Source organism: Macrobrachium rosenbergii, chromosome 57 (assembly GCF_040412425.1).
Source record: "Macrobrachium rosenbergii isolate ZJJX-2024 chromosome 57, ASM4041242v1, whole genome shotgun sequence".
Classification (NCBI taxonomy): domain Eukaryota; kingdom Metazoa; phylum Arthropoda; class Malacostraca; order Decapoda; family Palaemonidae; genus Macrobrachium; species Macrobrachium rosenbergii.
In genome coordinates, this window is record NC_089797.1 from 2,501 (window position 1) to 21,654 (window position 19,154).

Here is a 19,154-nt window from a genome sequence, read left to right on the forward strand (position 1 = left end):
GACCAGGTTTTATAGACGTTTCTATTTTGGGTAATGTCCAACCATCTCCGTTTATTGTGCTCCGAATCTCAAAATTGAAGAGTATGATAGGTGCAGTTTAAATAAAATTACCCAAGAATCATCGTGTGGGGGTAGTGCCGTCAGTGTCTCTCACGCGGCGCACTGTAGGTATTGCTTAAGGTGCTATGCAGCGTTCTTTCAGCCCCCAGCTGCAACCCCTTTCATTCCTTTTACTGTACCTCTGTTCGTAATCTCTTTCTTCCATCTTACTTCCCGTCCTCTCCTAACAATTGTTTCAGCATTATCTAAAGAGCTGAATGACCTCCTAGATCTTATCCCTTGACCTGTGGCCTAAGTTTTATATTCCGATTTCAGCTCCAAATATTTGAGAATAAAAGCAAAATTCTAGTGGTGGAAATCCACGAAAAATTAAGGTTTATTTACAGCTTTTCAATTTGGGAGACATTGGTAATCAACGGCCAAGTATTTGCTGAATCAATATAGCCAATTCATAATTCGATTCATCTATTAGTCTGTGAGCAAGGTGACTAGACTGATTACAGGCTGGATTATCGTAACGAATTTGCGACATACTGTTTAAATTAGGGGAACAACCGTGATCACGGGTGAATTGCTTGCTTACCGAGTGGTGGACAACGGTTTATAGTGAGACCCAATTATTATTTGCTAATTTATTTAAAGGTATGGCCATCAATTCAGGTCCAGGACAGATTTTTAAATGATTAATTGAAGGTTTTTGTTGTAATGTAATGACGCCGCTTTTCGAACACGGCCGTCAAAAGCAGGAAAGGACACTCGAATTGCGTCCAAATTTTTTGCACCAGTTTCTCTGTGGACGCTAGTTGATAGGTGTGGGAAATTTACGCACGCACGCGCGCGCTTTGGTTTTTTTTTCTTTGCATTTATACAACCCTGTCTGTGTAGCTTTTGTTAGAAAGTAAGAGAAAGCTTATGCAATTTATTCTTTCATTAGCCGTTTCAAGTTTGACGGCTTGAAGCCCACCTGTTAGGTCATTAGGTCTCTCTCTCTCTCTCTCTCTCTCTCTCTCTCTCTCTCTCTCTCTCTGAGAACCTCGGAAAAGCTCTCTCTCTCTCTCTCTCTCGTCCACCTGTTAGGTCATTTGAAAGCTCTCTCCTCTCTCTCTCTCTCTCTCTCTCTCTCTCTCTCTCTCTCTCTCTCTCTCTCTCTCTCTCTCTCTCGTACTGAGAACCCTCGGAAAACCCTCTCTCTCTCTCTCTCTCTCTCTCGTAGTTAGGGCCTTAAGGCCTGCATTTGATGAAATCGCTCATTACAGTCTAGTATTTATAGGCTGTAGCAACTCATACGTATTGTGATCTGAAGTATTAACTAAAAAAAAAAGCCTTTTTGATTTTGTGACACTTTTAAATTCTTGCTATATAAACTTTTGTATACAGTATATTGTTTTCTGTTTAAGAGCATCGTGGTAAATTTGGAATTCGGGAATCAACAGTTGAATGGTTATGAAAGAAAGCTGATTATTACCGATTATATTAGTAAAAGTTAGCGTTCTCCGTATCTATATAGTCAGTCATATTACAATTAATTCTGATGGGAAATGATGGGGGACGTCGAATATATATTATAGTATAAAGTGGCTCATTAAATGTTATCACTTGACTCGAATATCAAAATTGAGAGCTGGACATATCGTACGTAGCTGGTGGGCTAAAATAAATGATTTTCTGTGACATGTGGTATAGGTTATCCAAATGTATCGATCTTTTCCAGTTATCCGAAGGTGCCGTGTTATTACCAGCCATTTCCCGGCAACTAGTGAATTTTATAAGTGTGTTTTTATATTACTTAAAGAGAAATGCTTTCGTATAGGCCTAGATTTAGCAAACTCTCGCTGGCATTTTTTGTTTGAACTGGAAAACTTTTCCATATAAGTGTTGTGAATCACGGAAGGCTTGTGTAGATAGAGAGTAGTCTCTCTCTCTCTCTCTCTCTCTCTCTCTCTCTCTCTCTCTCTCTCTCTCTCTCTCTCTCTTATAATTATCAGGACATTATTAGAGAATAGGTACGATCTTTTCTGTATTTTACATTGGTCAACTGTATATTCAACCATTTTTTTGCTTACTTATTGCAACGTATCGGGTCGTATTGCAATACTTGTCCTTCCATAACAAGTGAATACTGGCATGTAATGTCTCGTATATAGGTAAGAGAAAATGCTGTCTCATAGCCAACCAGTTCTGTTGGAAAGGGTGGAGGGGGTTGGGGTTGTTTTTCCAGTTGGGAGGGGTTGGGTAGGGGGAGGGGGTTATTTTCCACCAAATTTGGACCTCCGCCAACATATTTTATCATAATTAAGCAAAAGGTGTTGTACCAATATCGTATTCTTTGTCCGTGTACGTAACCCATTGCAACATATGTGGTATTGGAATACATGCCATTACATTAAAAGTGTGTAGCCAGGTCTGTTGTAGGGGGGGAGGGGGTATGTTGGTTTTCCACTAAATTTAGATCATATTCTAACCCAACACATTTTATCATAATTAGGCAAAAGGTGTTGTGTTAATATCGTATTCTTTGTGTACATAACCCATTGCAACATATTTTATCATAATTGGAGGTGTTGTATCAATATCATATTCTTTGTGTAAATAACCCATTGCAACATATGTGTCATACATGTCATTACATTAAAAGTGTGTAGCCAGGCATGTTTGATGGGGGGAGGGGTATGTTGTTTTTCCGGTAAGTTTGGATATATATTAACAAAGTTAATCATAGTTATGCAAAGGTGCTTAATCAACATTGTATAATTAAGCCAGATATTAACATACTTATTACATTAAGAGTGTATAGCCAGGTCTGTTTGCATGAGGGAAGGGGGTTTGTTTTCCACCAAATCTGGACCCATATCAACATTTACCTACACATTTAATCATAATGAGGCAAATTGAGTTTTATTAATATCGTATAATGAAGCCAGATATTTTTAGGGTAAATGGCGCGTCAGATATCGTAGGGTGGGCGTGTTCAGATCACTATTGCTCAATATTGCTACGTATGAATATCGTAATATTTACTTCGTGTTTAGTATTGAATCCTATTTAAACTACCTAAGAGACTCTTGACTCTCCTACTTTCTTCTCTTATAGTAGAATTCGATCCCTTATTGTTTCCTAAGTTTTGATGTCCAAATATCAATAATTGTTCACACCACTTGGGTATTCTGATCTAACTAGACACTCAGGCAGAAATAGAGAGTTTGCAGGACCTTGTATATATTTTAAGGTATTGATTTTTCTGCTTTGGTGACATGTTTGGTGAAGTTTGTTTTAACGTCATATTATTCCTTTCAGAAATCAGAGAATTGGGTCCCATGGTTGTATTCAGCACTGGTACAGTACTTGCACTGGTATCCCAGGACAGAGTCCCATAGCTGTGTTCAGTACTGGTACTGTACTTCTGGTACTTGTCACTGGCATCCCAGGACAGGTTTGAATGAGGCAATGGCGTCTATTCCATTAATGGTAATTATGATCAAAACGGTTGATTTTTGCACATATTTTTTTTATATCTTCACCCAGGTTATTGTCTGCATAATCCCACATAATTGTCAGCTTTTTTGTGGCCTTCTTACTTGACTGTTAGCCTTTCTGGTGATTTGTATTAAGTTTTAATTTTTATTTATATGCTTTTCAGTAAATATTAAAGTAAATGTCCATATATCAGAAGAATCAAGGTCATTGAATATCATACCTTTTGCCTTTGCATTGTGGGTATTAATAGAAGCTCAGACATTCATATATAAGATTTAGAGGAATATTTTTCTGTATAACTTCTTGTTTTCTGTGTTTTTTTTTTATATTCTCACCAGTTTCCTCCCTTCCAATATGGTTGTCAACTTATTTTTCCTTTTTTTCCAGCTGTGCAATTCTTTTGCTCCAAGAAGCAGCTTCCTGCCAGGCACGCAATAGAGAAGAACTTTTGATTGGTGGTCAATCTTTTGAGGAACTGGATGTCTTTGACTTATACAAATATTTAGTAAGTACTGTCCACCTTTTTGTAAGAGTGAAATTTAAATTTGAATCAACATTTAGAAATTCCAGGCAAAACTTGCAAAGCTGTGGCTGTTCTGACTAGACCAATATATCTGTAGGTACTAGAGAGAGGAGAAATTAATTGATTGACAGTCAGTCTATTTAGGAATGGGTTGTCTTTGACTTATAAAAATTTTCTTTAAGTATATTCTTTTATAAGTGGGAAATTTAAGTGTGGATCAACACCTATGGTATTAAAGGAGAGTGCAGGCACAACTTGCCAAGCTGTGGCTGTTATGAATATGCCAATATAGCTGGAGGTGCAAGTGGTTGAAGCATAATTTTCTCTTAAGGCTGTGTTATGGCAAATATAGTTTTAGGTGTTAGTGGTTCAGTCATAATTGAATTCATAATGTAATATTTTTCCTCACGTCATTTTGTATAGTATTTGATTTAGCCAGATGTCTGACCCATGGATATTATTAGATAAACACAAGACTTGTCCCTATTTGTACAAATATGGTAAAGGACGTCTTATTTTAAAGATATCTGATTACAGCTACCAGCATAAACATTAAAGAAATGCTGTTTAGGCTTAGTTTCATGAGTAGCCGAGGTTTTATAATAACAATGTTGTTTATTACTAAGATAATAATAGCTTTTCTTTACAGCAAACTGTTTATTGATGGCTCTGCCAAAGCTAAGGATTTTAATACTAGACTTTTGACACTTGTTTAAAATATCTCTCTCTCTCTCTCTCTCTCTCTCTCTCTCTCTCTCTCTCTCTCTCTCTCTCTCTCTCTCTCTCTTCTTGGTCTCAGTAAGAATCTCTCTCTCTCTCTCTCTCTCTCTCTCTCTCTCTCTCTCTCTCTCTCTCTCTCAGTAATCAGTAAGAACATCCCCTTTAAGATGCTTGATCTGCCCCTCACCTACCTGGTTCAAGGGACCCCAATTTAAGGTTCCTATCAGTAGCCCCCTGCCCTCATTCTTGATGTGTTAGTAAACAAGTTATAGCCCTCTTCAATACCTTCAGTATTAAGCTTCTAATTCCTTGAATCCTCATCTTGTCCAGGAACTCTGGCCCTCTGGGTCCTACCAGTGGACACAACAAAGTCCTTGTGAAGATCCTAAACCTTTTTACTATGCTCTTGATATTATGCTCCTGCAATCTTATTCATTTATCCATAGCTTCGTCTAATATTTTCTCTCTTTATTGTATCTCCTGATATCTTTACAGACAAGAGTTTAGTAGTGCTTTGAAATGAGTTCAAATTGTGTTAATTATAGCAAAATGTGCAGTTTGAGATAACGGACATGCATTCAATACTGAAGTAATGATTTTTGTTTTCCAGGTATGTATGAAGAGGACAGTGTCACCATCAAGACAAGCCGGTCTTCATTATAAATGACACGTTGCAGATTTGATAGAATCCAGCAGAGGGAACATAAGAATTTGTTTTTCAAGATATACCCTTCAAGTTCATGGGCATTGAAAGATGGATATTTTGACTGTAAATCTATCTGGAGGGTGGAAATCTTTAATAGTGTCCCTTGAAAGAGTGTTTTATTGCATATGTGGGTAACGGTTAACTCTCTCTCAAGAAGGCAGTGTCAGAAAGGAATATCTCAAAAAACTGTTCCATTTGACCAGTTTTCTTAAATATCATGCAGTTCCACCTTCAAATGGTAACTCTCTTAAGATTTATAGACTACACTTCTTGCCCTCAAGTGATTGTTTGTGCTTGTGAAAGTAAAATGTTCGTCTCAAAGTAACAAATGAGAAGTTATGATCTAAAGTAAAATCTGCATTTTTACGTTTTGCAATGGGATAGTTGAACTGGTATACAGTGCTTAAGTTGCTAAAGAAAACTACTAGTGTTAGTTTTTTGCCAGGAACTTTTAGCCTTTTTGTGTCAAAATAAAAATTGCGTTTGTGTTTGTAAATGAAAACAAACCTCAAAATTAAGAAGGTAAGCGACTGGGAGAGAGAGATAGAGAGAGAGAGAGTGGGGAACCTTTCCCCATTTGGAAATCCTTAACAGTATTTTGTTTTGATGAAGTTTTGTAGTTCAATATCAGGTTTTTGTCAACGATTGATGGTTTCGTTGTCTATTTACTTAAGGGCCAGACAAAACAGGGTTTGTCTTGTATATATACATTCATTGTTCCTCATTATGAGCTGCCCTTCACTTCGTATTGTTGTGATGACTAGTTTTTTGTGATAACTAACTCACTGGTCATTGCTATTTCAGTAGAAAATCCAGTTTCCCCTTTTCAAAGCTGTGATGTTTCTTTCTCAGGTGGCTTTTGTAAGTGAGCAGTTGGGAGATACCTGGCCCTTTGATTTTTATAGGTTTCTCTCTTTCTGTATGGTGTAATCCAGTCCTGGTTCTTTGTTGCTGACATTTCTGGGCTGTTGGTGACAGAATTTCACTCCTTTTGTTTCTTGTGATATCTGACCGAAAGTTAAGAGTTCCAACATGTATATTGTCCCTACTTCATGTTACAAACTTTGTTATGTTACAGGTGAGGGTTTGTGGCACATTAAACTCTTTGTCTATTCTGAGTCAGTGAAAATAACTGACCTACATCCACCAGTCTCTTGTTTTACTTGGAAGATTCATTTTGCTTTGTATCAACTCTTTCATTTGACAGTTTTTAACTGTCTAATTTGGTTGTCTGCTCTTTGGCATTGTTGGTTATTGCTGTGATTTGGTATAGTTTCTTGTGAGTTATCCTAAACATGTAATTCACTTGCATTGCTTTCTTATGTCTTTGTAGACATTGAAGCCTCCTTGTTCCTTGTGTTTTTTAAGTGATGTGTATCTTTAAAATGTCCTTTGCTGTGTTCGTAAGGATGGACATCCATGTATGCTGTAGGTCTACAAGTATAACTTCGTTTCTCTCAGGGTAGCAGGTTTTCCTGCTACGTTTGCTGAATTTTTTTGTTGATAGTGCAATTTGCAACACCCACGGTTGAAGACTGTAAATCCTTTACAGTGACTTGACAATCTTTTGGTTTCCTGTGTTTTTGGTACCTAGGTTTATTTTGTAGCCTTTTCCAAGTCCTTGACAAGGAAGGGAGCATCCCATTTGTACAAGATTAAGTGTTCCTGCGACTAGGACTAGTTGCCTGAGCGTCTCGTCTTGTTACTGTTCCTGCCGGAAATCTGCCAGCAATGGTTCTCTGTAGCTCATTGACCCAGGGACTTGAAAGTTGCTACCTTTCTGCTGTTCAGGAACGTCCAGAATTGCTTAGTTAGTTGAGTTTAAAGTGTTTGGCTAATTGAGAATGTTTTGGTGTCTTTGAAACCGTTTGTGGTTGGCTGATTTTATTTTCCATTTGCTGTCTTCTCTTTATTGTGCAAAGCTTTGAATATTTGGTAGTTGTCTTTTTGCCAAGACTTTCCATATAGGTCTGCGGCCCTTTTAGCTATCCTGCAAAAGTTTCCTGCTGATAAGTGTAGAGCTTTGTTGAATGACCAGATTGTTTGGGGCGTTCCGTCTGTCTTGAGATTGGTGGGCCATGGACTCGCCAATTTCTCATAGGCTCGACAGTTTAAGAGTGCCACACAACTGAAGTCAAGAGCGGTGAAGGCTACACTAGCCACTGTACTTTTGTGTATCATACCTCGTTTCGTCCTGTGGTCTTTGTCCTAGGTGGGTTTCAGTGAGCATTGTTGTTCTGTGAGTGTTCTCTGCTCATGTTTTCAGAGGGCAACAAAGTATAGGGGTTTTCCCTCTCTTCAGAAACCAGATACATAAGAGAGCGAGATGGTTTTGTTGTAACTGCCTTCTCCTAGAGCTTGGAAAGCTCTCCAACTTCTGACTTGATCTTGGATTACCGTTTCTTTGACCTACACTTTGTGGTAGGTGTGGGCTCCATTGCTTTTGCCCGCGTCAGATGTCCTGTCCAGTCCAGACCTTCCTTCAGGGTGCATATCATCAAGAAGGACTGATGTATGGTACCATAAGATGGCATATTTTCTGCCAAAGAGTGCCCCTGTGTCTGACATGTGTTAACAATCAGCTTGATTTTGTTGTGTTCAAGAATCTTCCTGAGGGGGATGTTTCCCAGAGCAAAACTCACATTGCTGCAGGATATTGTTGGGACAGAAGCCTTTCCAACACTATATGGCTTGAAACTGCATCTTTTAGATGATGTTTGTGGCACCATTATGCTGAACTGCCTGGTCTTTTTGCATTGGGCTATGTCCCTTGATGTGCTCAAGCAATTTTTAGTGTTTTTGGCTTGGTAGGCACCACGCTCTCTTGGCTAGCTTGTTCTTGAATGCAGCTGTTGGCATTCTTCAGAGATATTTTGTTGACACCAGTTCTGCTCAAGTTACCCCAGTTCTTCCTAACTGAAGTATACCTTGGATACCACAGGTTAAGTCACAGGCGAAACTATTGAAAATGAGTTAGATTTGGTGCCAAGACTGGCGGAAAAAGATATTTTTGAAGCTGATGTGGTTTATGCAATTTTGAAACAAGGTTGGTTTGCAAGGCACTCTCTCGTTTTATGTCTGGTTTTGTTAGTTTCACTTTGTGATGAATACAGGTGAAAAATCACCGATTGGAAGGTTGTCATTATAAAGTGTGAAATTGCAATTGAGATAAAACTAACAAGGTCAGAGACGAAAGGTAAGTTCTCTTACAAAGGTCACAGATGACTTGTAGAGAGAAAAGCTCCCTCTAATAGGGTACAAAGCTGAATAAAGCAGTTCATATTAAAGCATGAAAGGGTTAATAAGTAAGAATAATAAACCAAGTAAAAGATTGCCATATGAAAGAAAACTAAGTAACAAAGATAAACTAAAACGTCAATGAAAGTAAACTTTAGCCTATAAGGCAGATTAAACCATGAAGATGGCGGCTGTAGCATATAAAGCTTTTGGAAGAAAATGAGTCGAAGGTAAATAAATAAATGAAAGAAAATGGCCCTATAGAAGGCCACAAAGTTATTGATCTGACTTGCGGTACAGTGGGAAAATTAGATGACGTCATAGTTGTGACGTCGCTGCATGCAGCTAAAGGTACTGTCGAGATTGACGTCATAGTTGTGACGTCGCTGCATGCAGCTAAAGGTACTGTCGAGATTGACGTCATAGTTGTGACGTCACTGGATGCAGCTTAAGGTAAAGCTTGTCATAGTTGTGACGTCACTGCATATAGCTAAAGGTAGTCGAGAAATTGATGACGTCACTGCATGCTGAAGTCTGGTATATTCAATGACAAGGGTAACCCTTTTCACGTGACTTCATAGGTGATGACGTAAGCATTCCTGTGTAAACATTGTAGGCTTATGATAAAGAAATAAAGACCGAGATAATAGAATGTTTTAATCAAACCCTAAACAAATAAACACGATATATTGAGGAGAATACTCGTGATAATGAAAAATCTTAATTTTTTTTTTTACTCCTCGGAGCCAGCATTGCAATGCCCGAAGGAAGAGAGAGAGAGAGCGCCTCAGCTGGAGGTAATGAAACCAGCCGGTTACCAACTTTTGAAGCCGACCCAAAGGGTTTTGTCTAAGTTGACGACAGCTGATTGCCGAGATGGGAAGTCTCGTATATACTTCCCTCGTGCTTTCCAAGATGTCTGCCATTTTTCTAGACCATCTCAGACGTCAGAGAATGGTGTTAAGTACAGTAAGCCTAAGGTGGGTGTAGCAAGGCTACCAAGACAAGCATAAGCTTACGTTCACTCTCATGGCTGTATTTTCGTACTCAAATGCTTGGTTGACCTGGAGTGTCTTAAGAAACAAGGCGTGAAATTCCCGTATGCTTAAATCGCCAGCATTTCGTCCAGAGGTATGATGGCCCACCCACCAAAAAATTTCCTAAGTCCAGTTCCTCTGTGGATGACTTGCAAGAATATCTACGAGGCGTAAGCGTACATATCATCATTCTGGTCTCCGTTTTCGTTAAGGTTTCGAGTCTTTAAGAGTTTCTCTCGAGTCTTCTTATAGAAAATGAGTCTTTTAGTATAATTCAACCTCATAGAAAACAGGAGAACAAATAAGGATAGACGGTAACGAAGATAAATAGATCTCGAACGTCTTAGTCATCTGACGTTGACTGCGTACCTGACAGAATTTTTGACTTCGAGAGCTGCAGAGGACGATTTACTTGTAAATACGAATGAATAAAGCTAATTTAATCCTTATTTTCATCGATATTTATATATAAAACTGACTTCATTCTTTTCTATATGCATTTGACTGAAATAACTTAGTACATTTCAAGGGTCTCACCCTGGCATCTTTCAGCATTTTGACGTCAAGTTTGATATAAAAATGTCAATAATGGTGGCCAAATTGAAGTCTAATCATGAATTAAAATAGGACACGTCAATTTAGCAACAAATACAGTCATTTTGGTGTCAAATCTGACGTCAAAAAGCTGAAATATGTCAGGATACAAGATCCTGTAACACCCCATCCAATGTAGACACGCTCTATAAAAATGACTTTAAATTCCTTGATTATTTTTCAAGCTAGTTCTATTTAGATGAACTTTTTTAGTAGTGAAACGACCCAATTTTACTTCAGACTTTTATCATTAGATTTCAACCCTTCAAATACCTTTGCCTGAATTAGCTTTTTCCACGTGATTTTGATAATACAATGCGTTTAATTATAACTCGTAAAGCACCATGTTCCATAAGATGGGCATTTTTTATTTACTGAAATTTACACATTAAATAATTTCATATACTTTTACATGATTTTTGGGTGATTCGTTTCAATCGCTCTTAAACTTACATATTTGCTGCAACCCAAGTAAATTTGTTTACTTTACATTTTCAATGAAAAATTTAACTTTATTTTAAACGGTTTCAGCTGAATTCTTTACGCTTAGCCTAGTAACTGGATATGCACCACACTATTGAATTATTCAGAACTGAATTTCTAAGTAACTTCAAATTTAAGGCTTTTAAAGTTATATGCTTCATTTGGTGCCATTTTCAGTTTACATGATATTTTCATCTACAGGATTAATTTAAAAGTATAGAATACTCATTTACATTCTCAGACGTCATTACGTGCACGTGAATTTGACAGGAATTTCACAAATAAACCAAACAAAAGCTAACTGACTTTATTTTACTTTAGATAACAAGTCATCCTCTTGCCCATGTTACAACAAAAGCACTTAATTGCACCAAGACACATACAGTCCCCCCAAAAGCAGACAAGTGACCCAAACTCCTTCAGGTGGAACAAGCGCGCCTTGAGGCACTCCCACCACTTCGTCTTATAGGCCTAACGACACCATTCAATGTAAGTGATTGAGTCAGGTAAATGGTTGGAGACGTGCAAAGCTAATATCCTCCTGCCCCGTTCTTCCTCCCCCAGCAGGACAGCAGGTCGGACTAACGTCAGCCTTCACTGTACACGTGGACCACCAGGCCAGTTTAGGTTCTGTGTGATACGCCTTACAAAAATCCATCCCATGGTCAGGTAATTAGGGAGGAATGTCCAGTTGCTAATTGGGACATTCCTTGAGGTGTTCTGAAGTTATGATGTTTTCTCAAATCTTTCTGCTTTCAGTTTTTACAAGTCTTTGAATGGCAGCTTTGCACTGATCATCAGAACAGGACTGAACACCAAGAAAAATCGTTTTATAAAGCTCACCAAACTACTGACAGTAAAAATAACTTATTTATGCTTACCAGAATAAGGTCACATGGTCAAAACTTGCCTAAAAATGAAAATTGCTGTTTGATATTCACATTAATTAAAACTGTTTCACATACTAGAACCACGCAACAAGTTCCTAACACCTGCAAAATTGTATTGGTCTTTAGTTCAGGGCTACGGAATAATGGGCACTGCCTTTTTATAAGGACCATTGTGGAAGAGCTACCATTGTTACAGTCATGACCGACGAATGAATATTGCTCAAGAAAAACTTCATGATAAGTTTACTGCATTTTATTTTGACCATTATACTTGAAGATCTGCCTTTAAAATGATAATACCATACTACAAGTTCCAGTAACTTGTTTTTTGGTCAGGTTTGAGGACACTTTCAATCTCGAGAACCTAAACTCTATGCATGTCTTATTTAGATAAAAACAACACTCTGAAGCTGATCCTTTGCATCTAAAAACTACAAGTTCTTGGATAAAAACTCTATGCAACTGGCAGTACTTTTAGCCAAAGATAAAAAACTGAGATGAAACTTTTATACAAACATCACACTCTAGGTAAAAAAAGAAAAAGATTTTCATGGGCAGAAAACTGACGAATAAGCCCTCTCAAGTAGAGAATTCACAAGTCTTCACTTTCTGGGCAAAATCAACTAACTCCCAAGCAGACAAACTTTGCAGGCCTATGAACGCCACTTTCTGGGCAAAATCAACTCTGGCTCCCAAACTGACAAACTTTGCAGGCCTAAGAACGCCACCTTTTGGGCAAAATCAACTCTGGCCCCCAGACTGACAAATTTTGCAGGCCTATAAACTCCCCTTTCTGGGAAAAATCAACTATGATTCTCAAGCAGACAAACTTTGCAGGCTTAGGAATGCCACTTTCTGGGCAAAATCAACTCTGGCCCAAACTGACAAACTTGTTAGGCCTATAAACTCCCTTTCTGGGCAAAATCAACTGACTCCCAAGCAGACAAACTTTGCAGGCCTAAGAATGCCATCTTTTGGGCAAAATCAACTCTGGCTCCAAGACTGACAAACTTTGCAGGCCTATAAACTCCCCTTTCTGGGAAAAATCAACTTTCTCCCACAACAACAAACTTTTTAGGCCTATAACTCCACTTGCAGGGCAAAAAAACTTTGGGTCCAAGCAGAAAAAAACTTTGCAGGTTGAAAACTCCACTTGCAAGGAAAACAAAACTGATACTTCCACAACAACAAACTTTTGCAATAAACAAAAATTTTCATAACAAAAAAAACTAAATCTGAATAATTTCAGTCAAAACAAAACCCTCCCTTGAACCAGAAGACTTGCAGACCAACAGAAACCATACCAAACAACAATTTCCAGTCAAAAAAAAAACTTTCCCTTGAAAGTAAACACACTTCATAAAAGAACTCTATCAACTGACACATGCTAGCTGGTATGGACATGCCACTCAGATGTCACGAGTTCGTGCCTCCCCCAGGGTGATGAACAAATCACTGGCTCTGTATCATGATCGGTTACTGCAACACTGTGGGGTCTGCGGTGGGAGGGTGAAACCAACATTCTTTGGAAGCTTGAATTTCAAGTCAATGGCCCCTTTGGTGTGCTTGTTCCATGTGAATAGTTTCATTTACCAAATAATAATAATAATTTCTAAGCAAAATGTGCCTCACCCAAACTAATTCCAAACTGATAACACTTCCTAGATAGAAAATCTTTTCAAGAACTAACACAATGAACAAAACTCACTCCCAATTACCACATTTTCTGGGCAAAAGCCTCTCTAGTGAAAATTCCTAGGTAAGACTAACACTTTTTTGGCGAAAGTGTCCTCCAAAGATACACATTTCAGGCAAATCCTCTCCCAAACAGACACCCATTCCAGGCAAAAAAGGAAAAAAACTTTTGAAATGACCTACTTTTTTTGGGAAAACTTCCTGAGCATAAAGTTCATGAAACATAAAGACATTTTGAGCAAGTGATTCGTGATGCCTAAGGAGAACTCTCAGACTAATAGACATTCTAATCAACAACTCTCCCACACCAGAATGTATACAGTACTTCTTGGCAGGGAAAAAATGTAAACTAACAGACTTACTGGAAAAAAAACAAGACTTCGCAGCCAAAACAAACTCTCTAACAGACTTTCTTGCACCCCCTGAAAATCACGAACTACAGAAAAATTTCTACACCAGTGAAAAAAAAAATTCTAAACTAACAGACTTTCTGTATAAAAAAATCACAGACTAGCAAGACTAACTAGCTACCAACAAAAATTACAAAATAACAGACCTACTAACAAAAATTATAACAGACTTTTTAGGCAAACACTCACAAACCCAGACACCTTGAAATCCTCATTATTAAAGTTAACAGATTCTGTGAAGGCAATACCATCGATATTAACAGACTTCCTGAAGACAAAACAACCACATATTAACAGACTTCATGAAGGTAAAAACATGCAGACATTGTAAATAAAATTGTCACAGACTAGTGTGCAATCTAAAACCAAATGTATTACAAACCAAGAGACCACCTGAATGAAAAAAATATCAAAGGCACACTTTCTCAAAGCAGATTATCATGAAGAATCAGACTTTCTCTGACTAATTTTCAGAGACTGACTTTCTTAAAGTGAAAGCATAACACAAGGACAATCGTCCTTCACGCAAAAGTGTCACAACAAATTTCTGTCTTTGTGTACCAAAAAAGACAGTCCCAGATTGTTGCAGGCTATCACAAACAGTATCTAGATGTCCAGCACCACTGCCCTGGACTAATTCTGTCAATACTATCAGTATCTATAATACCCTTTTGTTATAAACCAGTTTTCAAGAAATCTTAACATGATGTCTTTAACAATATCATTTTCAGCCTTCTTCAACAAAATATTCAACCGAAAACTATGAACAAAATCAACAGACCATATCAAACTTGATCCTGGGAAATAAAAGGAAAAATTATACCTGAGAGGTCTTTCCAAAAAAAAATACAGAGTAAAGGTGACGAATCAATGAAAATGTGGAAATGAAAATGAAACCAACACACCTGATAATCAGGAGACGTTAGATAGCAGAACAGGAACGGATTTGCTCCCTACAAAAACACATCTGGAGATCAGAAGACATGACAGCCCTGGGCAACCTATATTCCACATTCTAGTTGTAGCCAAGATGAAACACTTAGCTTTCCTACCAAAACTAGACATTATCAAGCTTTCATCTATGCCAAAATTTAGCAAAGATACAACTCTTGGCAAACCCCTAGCAAAGCTAGACATTATCAAGCTTTCATATACACCAAAATTTAGCCAAGATACAACTCTTAGCAAACTCCTACCAAAGCCAGACGTTATCAAGCTTTCCTGTATGCCAAAATTTAGCCAAGATACAACTCTTAGCAAACCCCAAGCAAAGCTAGACATTATCAAGCTTTCCTGTACACCAAAATTTAGCCAAGATACAACTCTTAGCAAACCCCTAGCAAAGCTAGACATTATCAAGCTTTCCTGTACACAAAATTTAGCCAAGATATAACTCTTAGCAAACCCCTAGCAAAGCTAGACATTATGAAGCCTTCATGTACATCACAGTTTAGCCAAGATACAACTCTTAGCAAACCCCTAACAAAGCTAGACTTTATCAAGCTTTCCTGTTCACCAAATTTGCTACCAGCAAACTATGGAAAACTTAAGCACAACTCTTAACATTAACAAAATTTGTTCTCAGCAGAACCCTTAAATTATTCCAAAACTTGACTCTTGTGGAATAACACTTTGAATCCCAAGATATCATGAGCAAGGACTGGATTAAACCACAAACCAACATCATAAAAAAGGACTTATTTACTCCTAAACTACATATCAGTAGGCTTCCTAAATGACAATGCTGTATCAACACTCAGAAAAACTCTACAGTACACAAATCTTCTGACATTTAGAAAGGTTACTGTAAAATCAATTGACATTCTAATGCCTTCTCAAGGTACCATGACTCAGTCCTGCCAGACCGTTCTGGAGCAATGGAAAGGTTGTACCAGTTGTGTCTAAATATCCACAAAACAAATTCAGGTCTCAGATCACATATTCTACCAGCAACAAAATAGTAAAAAACAGTACTACATTACCATTACTTAGGCACTGCACATTAGGGAGATGCTTCTCCAGTTCTAAGAACCAAACACAAGGTTTAGTAAACCAGTACAACAATTTTAGAGTCTACAAACCTTCAGAGGAAACCTTTCAGTACCTGAAGCCGCTTAACCATTACAAACTGACGTCAATGTTTCAGAAATTGGCATTGTAGAGCGTTGCCGTTTCTGTAAGGAAAGGACAACTTGATCCTCCATAGCATGATTCATCTAAATCCTAACCAAATTGTTCATGGGATTACTTTCTATATACATTAAGCTTTACATTAGTAAGGTAACCTAAGGACAGTTTCCTTGTCTAATTAAATGGCAGGGAAAACCTTTGTTTTTAATCTATTATCCCTCATGACCTGAGAATCTCAGCATGCCTTATGGTAAGGTATTTGGTAAAATTAGGTGTATAATCAACTTTCTAGCATATCAAAAGTCACATTATTACACATTAACCCTTTTACAAAGGCTTCCATAAAGTCCTCCAAGATTAACACACACACACACCCGATTTCGTCTAATCAACTGACGATGTTATGAACTTTGTATGGTTTCTCACACAGAATTCTAAACTGCCCTCCCAGGTATTTAGCTGTTCTTTATTTCAGGTACACGAATGAAGTATCAAGGCTAAGAAGCGAAAAAGTTTGAGCCCCAAGCTGGTACCCCCTTTTGGAACGACGGTTGTGTCCGAAATGTAATTATTACTTTTGTCAGTAACTTGACCGAAAGGATAACTTTTTACTTCCAAAATATTTTTATAGACTTATTTTAGATGTGTTGACATCTGGTAGGATATAAATGATACTGAATACTTGACCTAAATATAACCTTGTGGAAAATTTTCACGAAAACTTCTAAAATACCAGCATGTGACACAATCAAACTCAACATCAGCAAAAATAACAAATTCTGCCCATAAAAATAAATTCTCTAAACTTGGTAAACGATGCTTTACAAATTAGAATTTTTTCCACATTGCATTGTCAAACTGAATGGAACTTGGCCAGGAAATGGTATTTGAAATAGCAGAATATAATAATAATAATAATAATAATAATAATAATAATAATAATAAAATAATAATTGACTTAAAACATGACAATTCTGAATTCTTCCCCAATATGGAACTTTTCTTAGAAAATAATAGAAGCATATAGAGTACTTCTGCATCTCACTATACAAAGTAATTTTAGTCAGTTATCCATAATAAAAAGTCAATTTCATTTATAAGTATCTCTGAAGACAGACCAACTACCCCTATTCATGAATATTTACAAGTAAATGTACACACAGCTTTAAGGAAATAATTCTGACAGATACAAAGCCAAATGTACAATGTCTAATACATTCGAAAACATATTCACACATCACAGCCACAAGTCTTTTACTTAATGTTCCCTGTTTTCTACAAGATTCAACACAACACAAATTCTGTAACAAGACCTGGGAGAAAATCTTACGAGAAACATTAGAGAAAACAGAAAACAGATTGACAAAATGTCTGACAATCGTAGATTTTCTTACATACAGAAAAAAATGGACTAGGGATTTTTTGGGGCCACTATACTTGTTTGACACAAAATTCTGGCAGCCAAAACATACAGGCTCAGTACACCAGTTCACAAGACACTACAGGCAAACACGCTCAAGTACAAATACAGCCATAAGAGTAACCATAAGTCAAGGAATGCCTTAGAAGTAACATTACCCCACACACCTTGGACTTTCTGTACAATAACATCATTCTTTGACATCTGAAATGGACTGGAAAAGCACTGGAAAACACGAGGGAAGTATATACAAGACTTTTTCCCACCTTGGCGATCAGCTGTTGTCAGCTTAGAAAACTCAAGCCCTTTGGGTCGGCTTCAAAGTTGGCAACCGACTGGTTTCATTAACCCCAGCTGAGGGCGTGCTCTCTCTCTCTCTCTCTCTCCTCCTCCGGGGCACTGCAATGCTGACCCCAAGGAGTCCTTTATTTTTGAGTCTTTTTCTACATTTTTCCAGTTTTGCATTCATACAGTGTACATATATATAAGAAGACTTCTGTACTTCAGCTTATGTCCTGAATAAAGAGCAAAATTCCATAATTTTCTTTAAATCGTTCGGGTTTACAAATTAATTTATAATCATTGCAGACACTGCTCTAGTTCTCACTTAGTCCACAGTGCTACAGAAAGGGTTCCCTTCTCATATATTAAGGTCAAATGAACCTCCTAAATTAATCACATTGAAAAACATGAACCGTTGAAAATAGACGACAAAAGACAATAGAATTCACTTAAATTTAGATGCTAAAACAAATATTACACCCAAAGATTTACCAGTTTCATATCCTAATCCATGGCCATACTAACTGTGATTATGGAAAAACTGAACACATATAAGAATTTCAAGTGTGTGTTTGGAGCGAGATTTTAATGTGTTCAGAGGAAGCATTTTTGAGTGTGAGAATTTTAAGAGTGAGGTATTTAGTACCTGTACAGAAGTAAAGGAAAAAGCACCTCGAAGATATGTAGTGTGAATGAGGGGAATTCAAGTGTGGAATGATGCTTTAGAAAACCGAGGAAAAACTTTAACAAGGCACTAAATCAATGTGTGTGTGAGAGAGAGAGAGAGAGAGAGAGAGAGAGAGAGAGAGAGAGAGAGAGAGAGAGAGAGAGAGAGAGAGAGAGAGAAGAGAGAGAGAGAGAGAGTCAACTGCATAAAGTTTTATTACAATGAAACCTGAAAGTGTTGGTAAAACAAGGTGCAGGAATCTGTCAACAAATGTTGAAGGTTTTATTACAGCATAAACTGAATGTGAAATGGTTTCTGAAATATCCAAGTCTGGTCTACCAAGTGTAAGGCACAGGTAATCAGAACTGCTTCTATACAGTGACTAAGATGTTACTGCAAAAAAGTGTCAATTATTGCAGCGTTTCTAACCTGTGAGTCTCCAAATCTACAAACCTGTTACATGTAACAGCTTTAACAGGATACTGAAGAAATTCCCTTGAATTTTAAATTTTCAGTGTTTTTAAGCTTATTTTTTGTTGACAGAAATAAAATCTGGCTTTTCAGAATGGAAGGTTAAGAGAAAGAAATAAGAACAATATTGTAGTCATTTCCATTAATTTCAACAATATCTCATTCCTATATCCAGTTTCTATAACTAAGAACACTGATACCCCAGATTCCTGCAAATAGTGGCCAGTGAGGAAAATCTGCATAGCTGTAAGTCTCCAAATTTAGCTTATCAAACCTTGATTACAATACCTACATGATTTATTAACTGTTAAATTGTTTTTAAAATATACCATAACTAAGGAGACACTGGATATTG

The 19,154-nt window shown here is 37.4% G+C and overlaps 1 long non-coding RNA gene across 4 annotated transcripts in view; it reads left to right on the forward strand.

Moving 5' to 3' along the window:
- Positions 1-9,369, forward strand: part of LOC136837022 (uncharacterized) — a 9,983-nt gene extending 614 nt beyond the window's left edge. For 3 of the 4 annotated variants that reach the window (XR_010852527.1, XR_010852524.1, XR_010852526.1), the window contains exons 2-4: positions 3,355-3,525; positions 3,922-4,039; positions 5,388-9,369. This is a non-coding gene — a long non-coding RNA (uncharacterized lncRNA). The remainder of the gene's footprint in view (positions 1-3,354; positions 3,526-3,921; positions 4,040-5,387) is intronic. The other variant, XR_010852525.1, reaches the window with a different exon arrangement.
- The last annotated feature ends 9,785 nt before the right edge of the window (positions 9,370-19,154 follow it).